Source organism: Vespa velutina, chromosome 1, assembly GCF_912470025.1.
Source record: "Vespa velutina chromosome 1, iVesVel2.1, whole genome shotgun sequence".
NCBI classification, from domain to species: Eukaryota; Metazoa; Arthropoda; class Insecta; order Hymenoptera; family Vespidae; genus Vespa; species Vespa velutina.
Window position 1 is genome coordinate 1510725 of NC_062188.1, and position 11776 is coordinate 1522500.

General features: G+C 32.4%; 1 protein-coding gene across 7 annotated transcripts in view; it reads right to left on the reverse strand.

Moving 5' to 3' along the window:
- The window catches only part of LOC124951033 (disks large 1 tumor suppressor protein-like), a 165945-nt gene that overhangs the window by 101148 nt on the left and 53021 nt on the right, over positions 1-11776 (reverse strand). The gene's annotated exons all lie outside the window — the stretch shown is intronic.

Consider the following 11776-nt stretch of genomic DNA (forward strand, 5'->3'; position numbering starts at 1 on the left):
AAATTGCAATGGTTATTTAATTTTATTTTACGTAGCATTGAAATTTATGTAAAAGCTCTTTTTGTATTCATTCATTCAAAAACATAGTTGGCCGATCATTATGGCTAAAGTTAGAAATAAAATTATTGATTCGCAAATGTGTTAAGAGATACATAGTCAGTAATTATTTTCGAAAACCAATAAAGAATTAATATCGAAACGATATAACTGTATTTACGTCGTTATTGATATCGAAAATTATTATAAAAGGGAGAAACGATCGAACATGTTCTAATCGCTAGAGGAGGAACTACAAGAAGAGAATTTTCAAGTTGAACGATCGTTGAATCGTATCGTTATTAACAAAATTGACACATTCAAAGAGAAAAAAAATAAAGTGCAATGGGTGTTTACATAAAAAAAAAAAAAAAGAAAAAAAAAAGAAAAGAAAACGCTAGAAATCTGTGATTTCCTAAAGAAGGAAAGGTTTGATCGATTTCCAAAACGATCGTGACAGAGCTTACGTAAAACTGGCAGCAAAAAAAAAAAAAAAAAAGAAAAGAAAAAACAAACAGGCTGAGAATAAAACGTGGTCTGTACTTCGACTATCTTTGTTGAGTTTTTTCATCCATACCGAAAGAAGGACCTAGGGTTAAACTTGAAATTAATAAATCAGCAATTAGATCCCTATAGAATGATCCGTATTCTATGGGAAGATAGATACGTAATTTGTAATATAGGCGAGGATGAATTCGAATCCCAGGAATACGAGGGCTTCAGTCGATCGCACAAAGCCCTGAGGGGTCAACTATGGGGTCAATTACGTCGAGCGATCAGTGTTGAATGTGCGAAAATGAGAATGAATGAGGACGAAACATCGTAATTATTATTGTAACGTGTAATACAATGAATTTGTGGGATGGAATGAGTGTGATAGTTAATAAACGATAATAAAGTGCAAGATGAATCGTAAAATAATATATTGGCAAAATATAATCGAGTGATAACAGAATGATATTAAGGAAAAGAAAAAGTGATAAGAAGATATTAGAAGATAAGCGTGAAGAAAAAAAGAAAAAAAAAAAGAGAAAAAAAACATTCGAGAATAATTGAACGTACAAAATTGCCGACTTTGGAATGAATGGTTCTAACATTAATTGTGAGATAAGTCGATCAGCAGTTAAACAAAAGATAGAAAGTTCTAGCGTTAATTAGCTGTGTGTTTATATATATATATGTTGGTGTGTGTGTGTGTGTGTGTGTGTGTATGTGTGTGTGTCAGGAGACAAGTCGGTCGACGATAGAACAAAAGTATGATCTGTCCTTTGTGAGGTGCATTTGTTTATGGAAGGAAGAAAAGGGACCCTGAGATATTGTGAATGAAAATGAGATGAGAAGTGCAACGTCTAAGAGATAGACAAAACAAGAATAACGAATCGGACAAAGAGCGATAGAAAATTACCGAATGCGTATTACGAATTTGAATGAGAATGAAAAAGGAATGAAAAGGGATAAACGTGAGAGAAAAAATAAAGTACAACGGAGGACAGTCTTGTGTGAATCAAGCAGAAAGAAAAGTAAATGATAACATAGGTCGATCTTAAATAGAACGATTGAAAAATATTAAAAAGTTTTAATATATTAATGAATAAAATTCTTATTAAAATCAAGAATAAATGATTCGAATTCTAATTTTAAGATCAATTATAATTTTTCTAAAGAAAATCAAAAAAAAAAAAAAAAGAAAAAAGAAAAAGATGAATACACCATAATTACAATGTAATTTTAAACGTGTGCAATTGCGATAGTACTAACTAAAATGTTTATCTTATCGCGAATGATCAGACAAATATAATCGGACCACTTAAGTAAATTCATTAAGCGAAATGATATTAATCGATTTAATAATTTGTTCTTCCTCTATTTTTCTTTCTTTTTTTCTTTATTTGTTTCTTTTTTTTTTTTTTTTTTTTTTTTTTCTATTTATTTTTTTAGTTTTTTTGTTTTGTTTTTAACGATCTTAATCCGACGACAAGCGTAATTATACACGAAGACGATTTGACTCTTTAAAAAATATAAACATATTTTATCTCGCAAAAAATAACAGAAAAATGAAAAAATCCCGATTGGTCGACGGAGAAAAAAAAATAAAGAAGAAACAGAAATAAAAATGAAAACGAATGATAGGGAGTTGAAAGGGGGAGGGGAGAGGGTGGGGGAAGAGAGAGAGAGAGAGAGAGAGAAAGGGGGAAATAAGGAAAAAATAGAAAAAGAAAAACATTTCCTTGCAAATTTATGCCGTATTAACTTTACGATGGGTGAAATAAACAACGCATTTGTTTCGATATTTCTCCGTAGTCAAATTTCACAACATCCACAGTTTAATCTTTGAAAAATCCAACAAAGCGTATTTTTGAAAGCATTCTTACGAAAGAAGTTCTTTCTATTTACTCGAACACATCATACATATTTGTCTTTGAAATAGATACGTCAATCTACCTACATATATAATCTATATACGTATGTATATAACGAAAAACGATGATAAGAAGAGAGAAAGGATCTTTATGTGCGCATAAACGACGAACATGTATCACGCGGTCGTAATTAAGTTCCCCTATCCCCACCCTCACCCCCAGCACTCTCCACCTTATTCACCATACTTATTGAAAAGCGCGAATTGTTCAAGTGAATTATTTTTTTTTATTTTTTATTATTACTTTTTTTTGTTTTGCTTTTTTTTTTCCTTATTTTTTATTTTTTATTATTACTTTTTTTTTCTTTCTTTGTTTTTTTTTTTTTTTTTTCCCCCATTATTTTTTACTCATTCACGCATGACACTAAAAACCATTGAAAACTATCGAATCTCTCTCTCTCTCTCTCTCTTTCTCTCTCTCTTTTTCTCTACGAAAAAAATATCACTTTATTTTACACTTAAAATAGTTACTTTTTTGCACTTGTTACCGAACATTGATTGAAAATCAAACTGGTTTGATCCTGTCACGACTGACTGGCAACCATGTTGTCGCATAGTATCGAGGTCGCGCATATGAAATCCTCACGATAGCATACTCGGTACTCGAAATCATAATCCACGATAATAGTAAATTCACATTCGTAATTCACGACTCTTCTGGTGATTCGAATGACCACTAACATTAACGTTATCTATTATAACTATCGTTTTATTGAATAGAGGAAGAAAATTGATTTCTTTTTTTTTTGTTTTCTCTTTTTTTTTCTTTTTCTTTTCTTTTTTTTTTCTTTTTTTTTTTTTTTTTTTTTTTTTTTTTTTTTTTTTTTTTTTTTTTGGAGGAACTCCTTTACTTTGTTGCTTCTGGCTATCGATATCTTTTGAAAATTAATTAATCGTTAAATATTTTGATATAATTCAGTCGTTTAACGTATTAAAAAAAAAAAAAAAAAAAAATCGGTCGTTACAGATGTACCTTATCGCGAATTTGAACATGAAGAGAAACAGACAAAGAGAGTGAGAGAGAGTGTTGGTTGGGTGGGGTTAGATGATATGAAGGAGTGAGGGTAAAGAAAAAGTGATTAACACGAATAAATCATACGAGGAGTGTGCAAATTCTTTAACCGAAAGAATCTCAACGCAGTATGTTACTCGGACGACTCTGGAATAAAAGAAAGAGATCTGACGAGACTTGACACGATACGAACATGACTACGGGCACAAAGGATACGGAGACAAAGAGAGCAGCAACTTGGCCACAATGGATCGCCGGTGTTGGCGGTGAGTTTTTGATAAAAAGAATAAAAATTAAAAAAAAAAAAAAAAAAAAAAAAAAAAACAATAGAACAGAATTTATTCATCGAGATTTTTGTTGTCGACTTTCTTTCTTTTTTTTTTTTCTTTATTCTCTTCTTTTTTAATTTTTCTCCTCCTCTTCTTCTTCTTTCTTATTTTATTTTCCTTTACAGTAAGTCTCCTGTTAATGCAGATAGGATTATTAGCAGGATGGTCGTCGCCCTACATAGAACGATTGTTAACCGGTAAATCGATCATGCTGATAACGGTCCAAGAAGCATCATTAATCGTAATGTTTCTTAATTTAGGAAGATTTTTTGGTGCATTTATTGGCGCTATATTTGTAAATTTTTTCGGTAGCAAAAAGTCGATACTAATATGCAGTATACCGATGAGCTTATGTTGGATCTTTATAATAATAGCTGACAGAATCTTTTGGTTATATCTTGGACGAATTGCTGGTGGTATTGGCATGGGAATGAGTTATTCCTGCTTTTCACTCTATTTAGGTGAAATCGCGGATTCTAATATACGAGGTGCATTGGTGACAATCGCTATGGCCGGGTCTTCGTGCGGAAACCTGTTCATATTCGTCATGGGATGTTATTTATCTATAAGGATATCCGCTATTGTTAATCTGATATTTAGTATCATTCTTATGATATTGTTCATTTGGCTACCGGATTCTCCTCATCATTTGATTAAAATAAATCAAGACGATAGAGCCAAAAAATCGATCCTTTGGTATCATAGAAATATTAACGTCGATAAAGAATTATTGAATTTGAAAAAATTTATCAATGCGTGCGACGAGCTTACTACGTTTCAAGCAATACAGCAATTTAAAGTACCACAGATAAGAAAGGCGATGATAGTTACTATCATGTTATTCTTTTACTCACAAATGTGCGGTCTCAATACAATATTATTTTACATGGAAACTATTATAAAATCGGCACAAGTTGACATAATCGAACCGTCCTACATCGTTATTATCATCACAATATTTGGAATAGTGGCCTCATTGTTATCGATGATGCTTATCGATAAATTCGGAAGAAAAATTCTCTTATGTTTCTCTTGTATGATCGTCACGATAGCACTAATCGGTCTGGGAACGCACTTTCAACTTTTGGAAATGAACGTTGATACGGATATGATACAATGGCTCCCAATAGTTTGTATATTATTATTTGAAATGGCCGTTTACACGGGATTACTTCCAGTACCAAGTGCCGTAGTAGGAGAAATATTTCCGCCTAATATAAAATGCATAGCTGCAAGTATATCGAGTATTTTCGCAGCCGTATTTTCACTCACGGCAGCTGGAACTTATCAAATATTCATCGATCTGATGACCACAAAATATACCTTTTGGTTGTACGCGATAATATTGATTACCGCTATACCAGTTACGATAATTTTCTTACCAGAAACAAAAGGGAAAACGTTGCAAGAGATACAGAATGAATTAATGAATATAAAACCTAAGGAAGTTGATAATATGAACGACAAAAATGAAATTCAAAGATATTAAAAATTTAAGAATATATATATATATATATATATATATATATATATATATATATATATATATGTATATATATATATATAAATGTATGTACATTTTCGATCGGGCGAACCACATTGACTGTGCTAATGAGTTATTAATATTTACATTAATGATATACATCGATCTTTAATATTATTTATTTATACGTCATACATGTATGTGCGTATGTGTATATGTGATACTATCTATGTATATTAATCATAACTGTTAGGAAATATAATTATTACATAAAATTATTAAAAATTTAACGAAGTAAATGCAATATATAATAATACAGATATAATTATTTTCCCTTGTCCCGTTTTCTTAGCCCCTATCCCTCCCTTTCCCTCCCTATCACCTCTCATTAGATAGTTTTCCCTCTGTAGACACTTTCTTCTTAATCTAAGAACATTGCGACTAATTTCTCTTTGTGGTGACGTAAAGCAGTGTAATGTTGGGATGGAACTCGGCCAGTTTCATATTTTACAAGGTAATATTTCAACTACATGCTCGTTGACAGTATTAAATGTAACATGGCCGGAGGGCATTGTGGTATCGTGGAAATTGGACACTACCTTATCTTGCACAGGTCATTGCCGATGGCCCCTTTTATCAAGGCGAATGAACCCCATGAGAATCGATAGACCACTCCCATCTTCCAAGACTTTTTCTCTCTCTCTCTCTCTCTCTCTCTCTCTCTCTCTCTCTTTCTCTTCTGTTCTCTTTCATTTCATTATTATTATCGTTTATAACGATCGTTATTCGATCGTATATCTCTTTCACACAATTCACTCACACACTCATTCATTCGTTCATTCATTCATTCATTCATTCTCTCTCTCTCTCTCTCTCTCTTTTATTAACTTATAACTTTAGAACGATCTTTACATAATAGATTTGTTCGAAGATAATTATTAATAAACGATAGATAAATAATTTTAGACGAGTTTCAGATTTTCATCAATTAACAGTTCAATGAAATAAATTTATGTATTATGTAAAAAGAAAAAAAAAAAGTGGAAAAAGAGAAAAAAAAATCGAGGTATTAATCTGATCGTAAAATATTCTCATTGTATAAGTGAACCAAGAAATATAATTTACTGTACTGTACGTATATGTTATATAACCCGTGGCCCAGTGAAACTTTAATAAATATCATTTTCCCCACGATGCCATTATAAAGCGAACGTGAATTACGAGTACGGGTGAGAAGCCATTCGAAGCCATTGAATTCATTCGTTGCTTTCACGAGCACGTCAAATATGTCGTAAAATGAATTTCATTGATAGAAACGAAACTGGTCAAATATTACCAATTCGAAAATAGTGATAAGCATTTGTATAGGGATAGGTGGGGATGGAGGGAGAGGTAAGTCAATGAGGTAAGAGTAAAAAAATATAGAAATAAAAACTACAATAGCAAGAAAAACACAAACATAAACACAAAAAAAAAAGAAAAAAGAGAAAAAGAAAACCAAAAACAGAAGCAGACATCATTAAGTCGTTAACGTTCTCGACCCAGTGTCATAGGAGATTACGTATGTTGAATTCTCATTGTGTTACCGCATTTTCCGTCTTCTCTACGATGTCCTCTGTGTATCTCTGTGTGTGTGTATATGTATGTGTGTATGTGTGTGTGTGTGTGTGTGTGTGGCTGTAGATGTGCCTGTGCGTGCGCGGTGTGTGTGGTCGAACGCGTTCGTGTGTAAAGTTTAATTAAAACGCATGCCTTTTTATGCAACATCCGGAGCCCTGTAATAGGTAGAATGCAACGTTGCTTCTGCATCTTCCCTCGGCGTTTAATTAAATTAATGAATCCGTTCCATCGCATATTTTTATCCGAGATGATGCCAGGAGAAAGAAAGAAAGAGAGAGAGAGAGAGAGAGAGAGAGAGAAAGCAAAGGCCATGTACGTGGACAAAATTGAAAGACCGAATTTTAACGCGTTCACGTACGAGATCGATCGTAATTTTGGTTTTTTTTATTTATTTATTTATTTTTAGTTTTTTTTTTTTTTTTCCTTTTTTTTATTATTTTTTTTCTTCTTTTGAATTCCTTTTTTCAATCTTCCAATCGTGGCGTGAATAAATGAAATAGAAGAGAGATAGGGAGAGAGGTAGGGATGTAAGGAGGGGGAAAGAATAGGTTGGAAAATGTAAAATTTGTTGAAATTAAAAAATAATTTTTATCTAATGAAGTCTATCGGATGTGATTCAATCAAAGATGAATGAAAGAATGATTCTTTTTTCTTTCTTTCTTTCTTTCTTTCTTTTTTTTTTTTTTACTTTTTTTTTCTTTCCAATCTCTCTCAATCACAGAAGAGATAAGGGAAGGGAAAAGGCAAGGATGAATGATGGTAGGGAATAGATTATTGATTAGAAAATGTAAAATTTGTTAAAATTGAAATATAATTTATCTAATGAAGCACTGATTACTTCAATTGGAAATGAACGTACGAATGATTCTTTCTCAATTCACGTATAAATGAAATAAAGAAAGAGAGAGAGAGAGAGAGAGAGAGAGAGAGAGGGAAAAGAACGGTTAAAAAAATGTAAAATTGTTAATATCAAAATATTATTTATCTAATGAATAGCATCGATGCTTCATTGATCGGAGATAAATGATTTCGAAATAATTACATAAAAAATTAGATTATTATAGAACGCAAAAAAAAAATTTATACAAATTTTGATAATAACGAGAGAAAAAATGCAAAAAAAAAGAAAATCTTAATGTGTACGTGGTGTCGAGAAAAAAAAAAAGAAAAAGAAGAAGAAGAAGAAGAAGAACCTTTGAAAAAATAGCCGAGAATAACGGCGAGTTGTTTTATCACTGTCGAGTAAATTTTTTAATTCGCAATATTATCTGAGTGAATATTTCTTAAAAATAAGAAGTTAAAGAATATCGAAGAAAAATTATCCCATAGGATAATACCTTTCATTGGCATAATTTCTATTAGCATTATTTTCTTTTCTTTTCACCTTCGATGACGTTTTCGTTTGAAACGACGGAAAGAAAAAAACGAAAAAAAATGAAGAAGAAGAAGAAGAAAAAGGAAAGAAAAGTTGAGAAAAAAAGGAAAAAGTCAAAAAAAAAAGGAAACAAAAGAAATAGAAACGTCGGGTTCTTTATAAAGGATTTTCGACTTTGTCGAAACTATCACACGCAACCGCGAAAATGGCGGCTCTTCTTTCTCTCGTTCTCTCTCTTTTCGCGGGAAGTTAGTTAAGCCACATAACGAGCCGAGAGTAATTACTGGACGAGTAAGAGTAATTCGATTGTTCTCGTACAGGTCCTATCCGTCCGGAACACCTCCCTCCCCCTCCCCCTGCCCCTCCCCCTCCCCCCTCCCCCCTCCCCGTTGCTCGTAGAACTAGCAATCGCATTAGTGCTATCTGCGAGCAAACCAAGTTAATTAGTCCAACAGTCTGACCTCCTTCCGTCTCATTCGGCTAAAATATAATTTCATTAGTAAAATGTCGTCGAACGCGTCGTAAATGTCCTTACTTACGATGACAACAACGACAACAACAACGATAAAAGAGAGAAAGGAGAAAAGAAAAATAATAGGGAGTGGAGAGGGGTAAGGGGAAGAAGGAAATAAGGGAAAGAAGAGAAAAAAAGAAAAAAAAAACAGGTCAAATCAAAATCTATCTTATTCGGATCGTATTAACGTAACATGTAATACTCCTCATTTTTTTTTTTTACATTTCGCATGACCACCATCGCTAACCACCATATCACTACCACCATCATTGTTCTGATGAGACAACAAAGCAATCCAATCGTTCATCCGTTATTTTATTTATCTTTTATTTGTCCTTTAGATAAATAATCGTACATATCTACGGGATATTTCAGAAATAAATCGTCAAAGTTTACAAACACATTTTACTCGCTTTATTACTAACGAATGAAAAAATAAGATGAAGAAAGGAAAAGATGAAGATAAAATGAAAATAAATGAAGAAAGAAAGAAAATACATGGAAACGTCGATCAATGGATACGCTTTCTTTCCAAGTTATAAACAATGTTTACTTTTACTTCTTCTTTTTTCCCATTTTTTTCTTTTTTCTTTTTTTTTTTTTTCTCTCTTATAAAGACAAACTCTGAGAACATTTAGAGATCGTACGTAAATTTAATTAAAGATACAATGATTTCCATATTTGCATTAATTACCTTTGCTCGGGTGTATGTAAATAAATGTACGTTTATGATTCGTAAAGAAAACGTTTATGAAGCCATGTTCATGTGACGTTTTCTTTTTTCTTTTTTCTTTTTTCTTTTTTTTTTTTGTTTAGTTTCTTTTTCTCTTTTATTTTGTTTTCTTTCCTTTATACTTACAGCGAACAGAATAATGAATGAACTCGCAAAAGTTCGATGATATATTTAACGAAACACCCTGTATACCAACCCCAATCCATCTACTAACATATCAAAGTGATTCGTTAATTATAAAAGTAATTAAATGGACGGAGGTGATGGACGACGTAACTTGATTTTTAATGTCAAGTTAAATCATTAATATTGCTTACAAGCGTTTAAACAGTTTCATTAAAAAAATATTTACATAAAATGAGTCGATTGAAAATATTTCCCCTCCCCCTTTTATTTCTCTCTCTCTCTCTATCTCTCTCTGTCTCTCTGTCTCTCCTTCCTCTCCCCTTTTCACGGATCTTTTCTTCGGGCACATTCAAACGTATCGTAAGCTTTCATAAAATATTATTTTTATTACGACCGAAAAAAGGGAGATTTTCTTCACCGTCCCTCTGCCCGCCCCAACCCCCACCTCACCCCTCTCCTCTTATTTGTCGGCTCTCTCGGGTTTTTCTCTCTCGAACTATTTCGAATAAACGATCATCGGTTAAGTTATCTTAAAATTCAACGAACCTAAAAGCGAGGTCATTTCCATTCCTACGAAAGGAAGGAAAACTTCCCTTCACCCCCTTCTCTTTTCTTTTTTTTCTCCGATCTCTTTTCAGCACGATTTCCTTCTCACACAACTCTTTCTTTATTCCGTTTTTTCTCTCTCATCTCTCTCCACCTCCCCTCCCCCACCCCCCCCCCTCTCTCTCTCTCTCTCTCTCATACAACCAGCGAACTTTGATCGGCCATAAAAATGGAAGACTTGCGAACAATGCCAGAAAAAGCATTGGCAACCGTACAATCGCTTCGATTTCATCCACTTATAACTATCTATATAAAAGGTGAACGTGTCCGTACGAAATTTCCTTCCATTTTATCCTCGAATTTTCGAAATGTTGTTCGAAAGCTTGGGCGTGGCGTAGGGATGAAACTGGGGTTAGAGGAATAGGAAGGGAGACTAAAATTGAACTCTAAAAAAAAGAAAGAAAGAAAGAAAAAAAGGAAATTAAATTTGCGATATCAATTAAATATATTTGATATTATAGTAGATAATGACATATTTATGTAATCTATCAAATGAAATTTCTCAATGTAAATGCACCCTTTTTTTGGTATATATATATATATATACATATATAAAAGGGTGAGAAAGAGAGAGGAAAAAAAAAGAAGTCAGAAAATGAAAAAAACTAGTAGTTTCGAAGAAGACACGGATGATCGATGGAGAGGAGGATTAGACGGAGGAGGAGTAGAAAAAGAAAAGAAAAAAAAAAAGAAAAGGACAGAAGAAAAAGAAGACGTAAGAGGAAAGACGACAGGGATGAGAAAGAGAGAGAGAGAGAGAGAGAGGGAGAGGAGTAATGTGGAAACCCGAATCGGTGACCCACATTCGTGAATAACGATTTCCGACGATTTCTTAGGAACACCGTTAGCATCGTCCTAGGATTAATGATCCGATAATGCACCTTACTGACCCCGATTAACTTTATACTCTTGAATTAACTTAACGTTATTAAATAATTGAAAGATTAAATATAGAAAGACTACGATGATTCTATTATTTTAATCGAACTGATCTATATAAAGAAATCGAAATTTTCATTAAAATCCTTTGAAAATATATATATATATATATATATATATATACATATATAATATTTTAATAATCACAATGGAACACGTTATGTATCGTTAAGATACATAGATAAGAGAGAAATAAATAGAAGAGAGAAAGAACGATAGAATTAATGATTGTGGCATAGAGTATCGCGTTGACTTATTAGAATCTCATTGAACCTCAAGAGAAAGAAAGAAATCCTTTTGAAAATATATAGAATAAATATATATATATATATATATATATATATATATATATATATATATATATATATATATATATAATATAGCTCCTATTATTTTCTCCAAAGAAAGCATTTTCGCGAACGAACGAACATTATCTCATTTTTTTTTCTTTTTCATTCTTTTTTCCTTACCGATCTAGGAAATATCCGGAACGTTTTGAACGGTGGCTGGTTGAATGGGTGAGGGGGTGGGACCAAACACGGTAAAGATAAAAATAGATAAAAGAAAATCTAGATTTATCGATA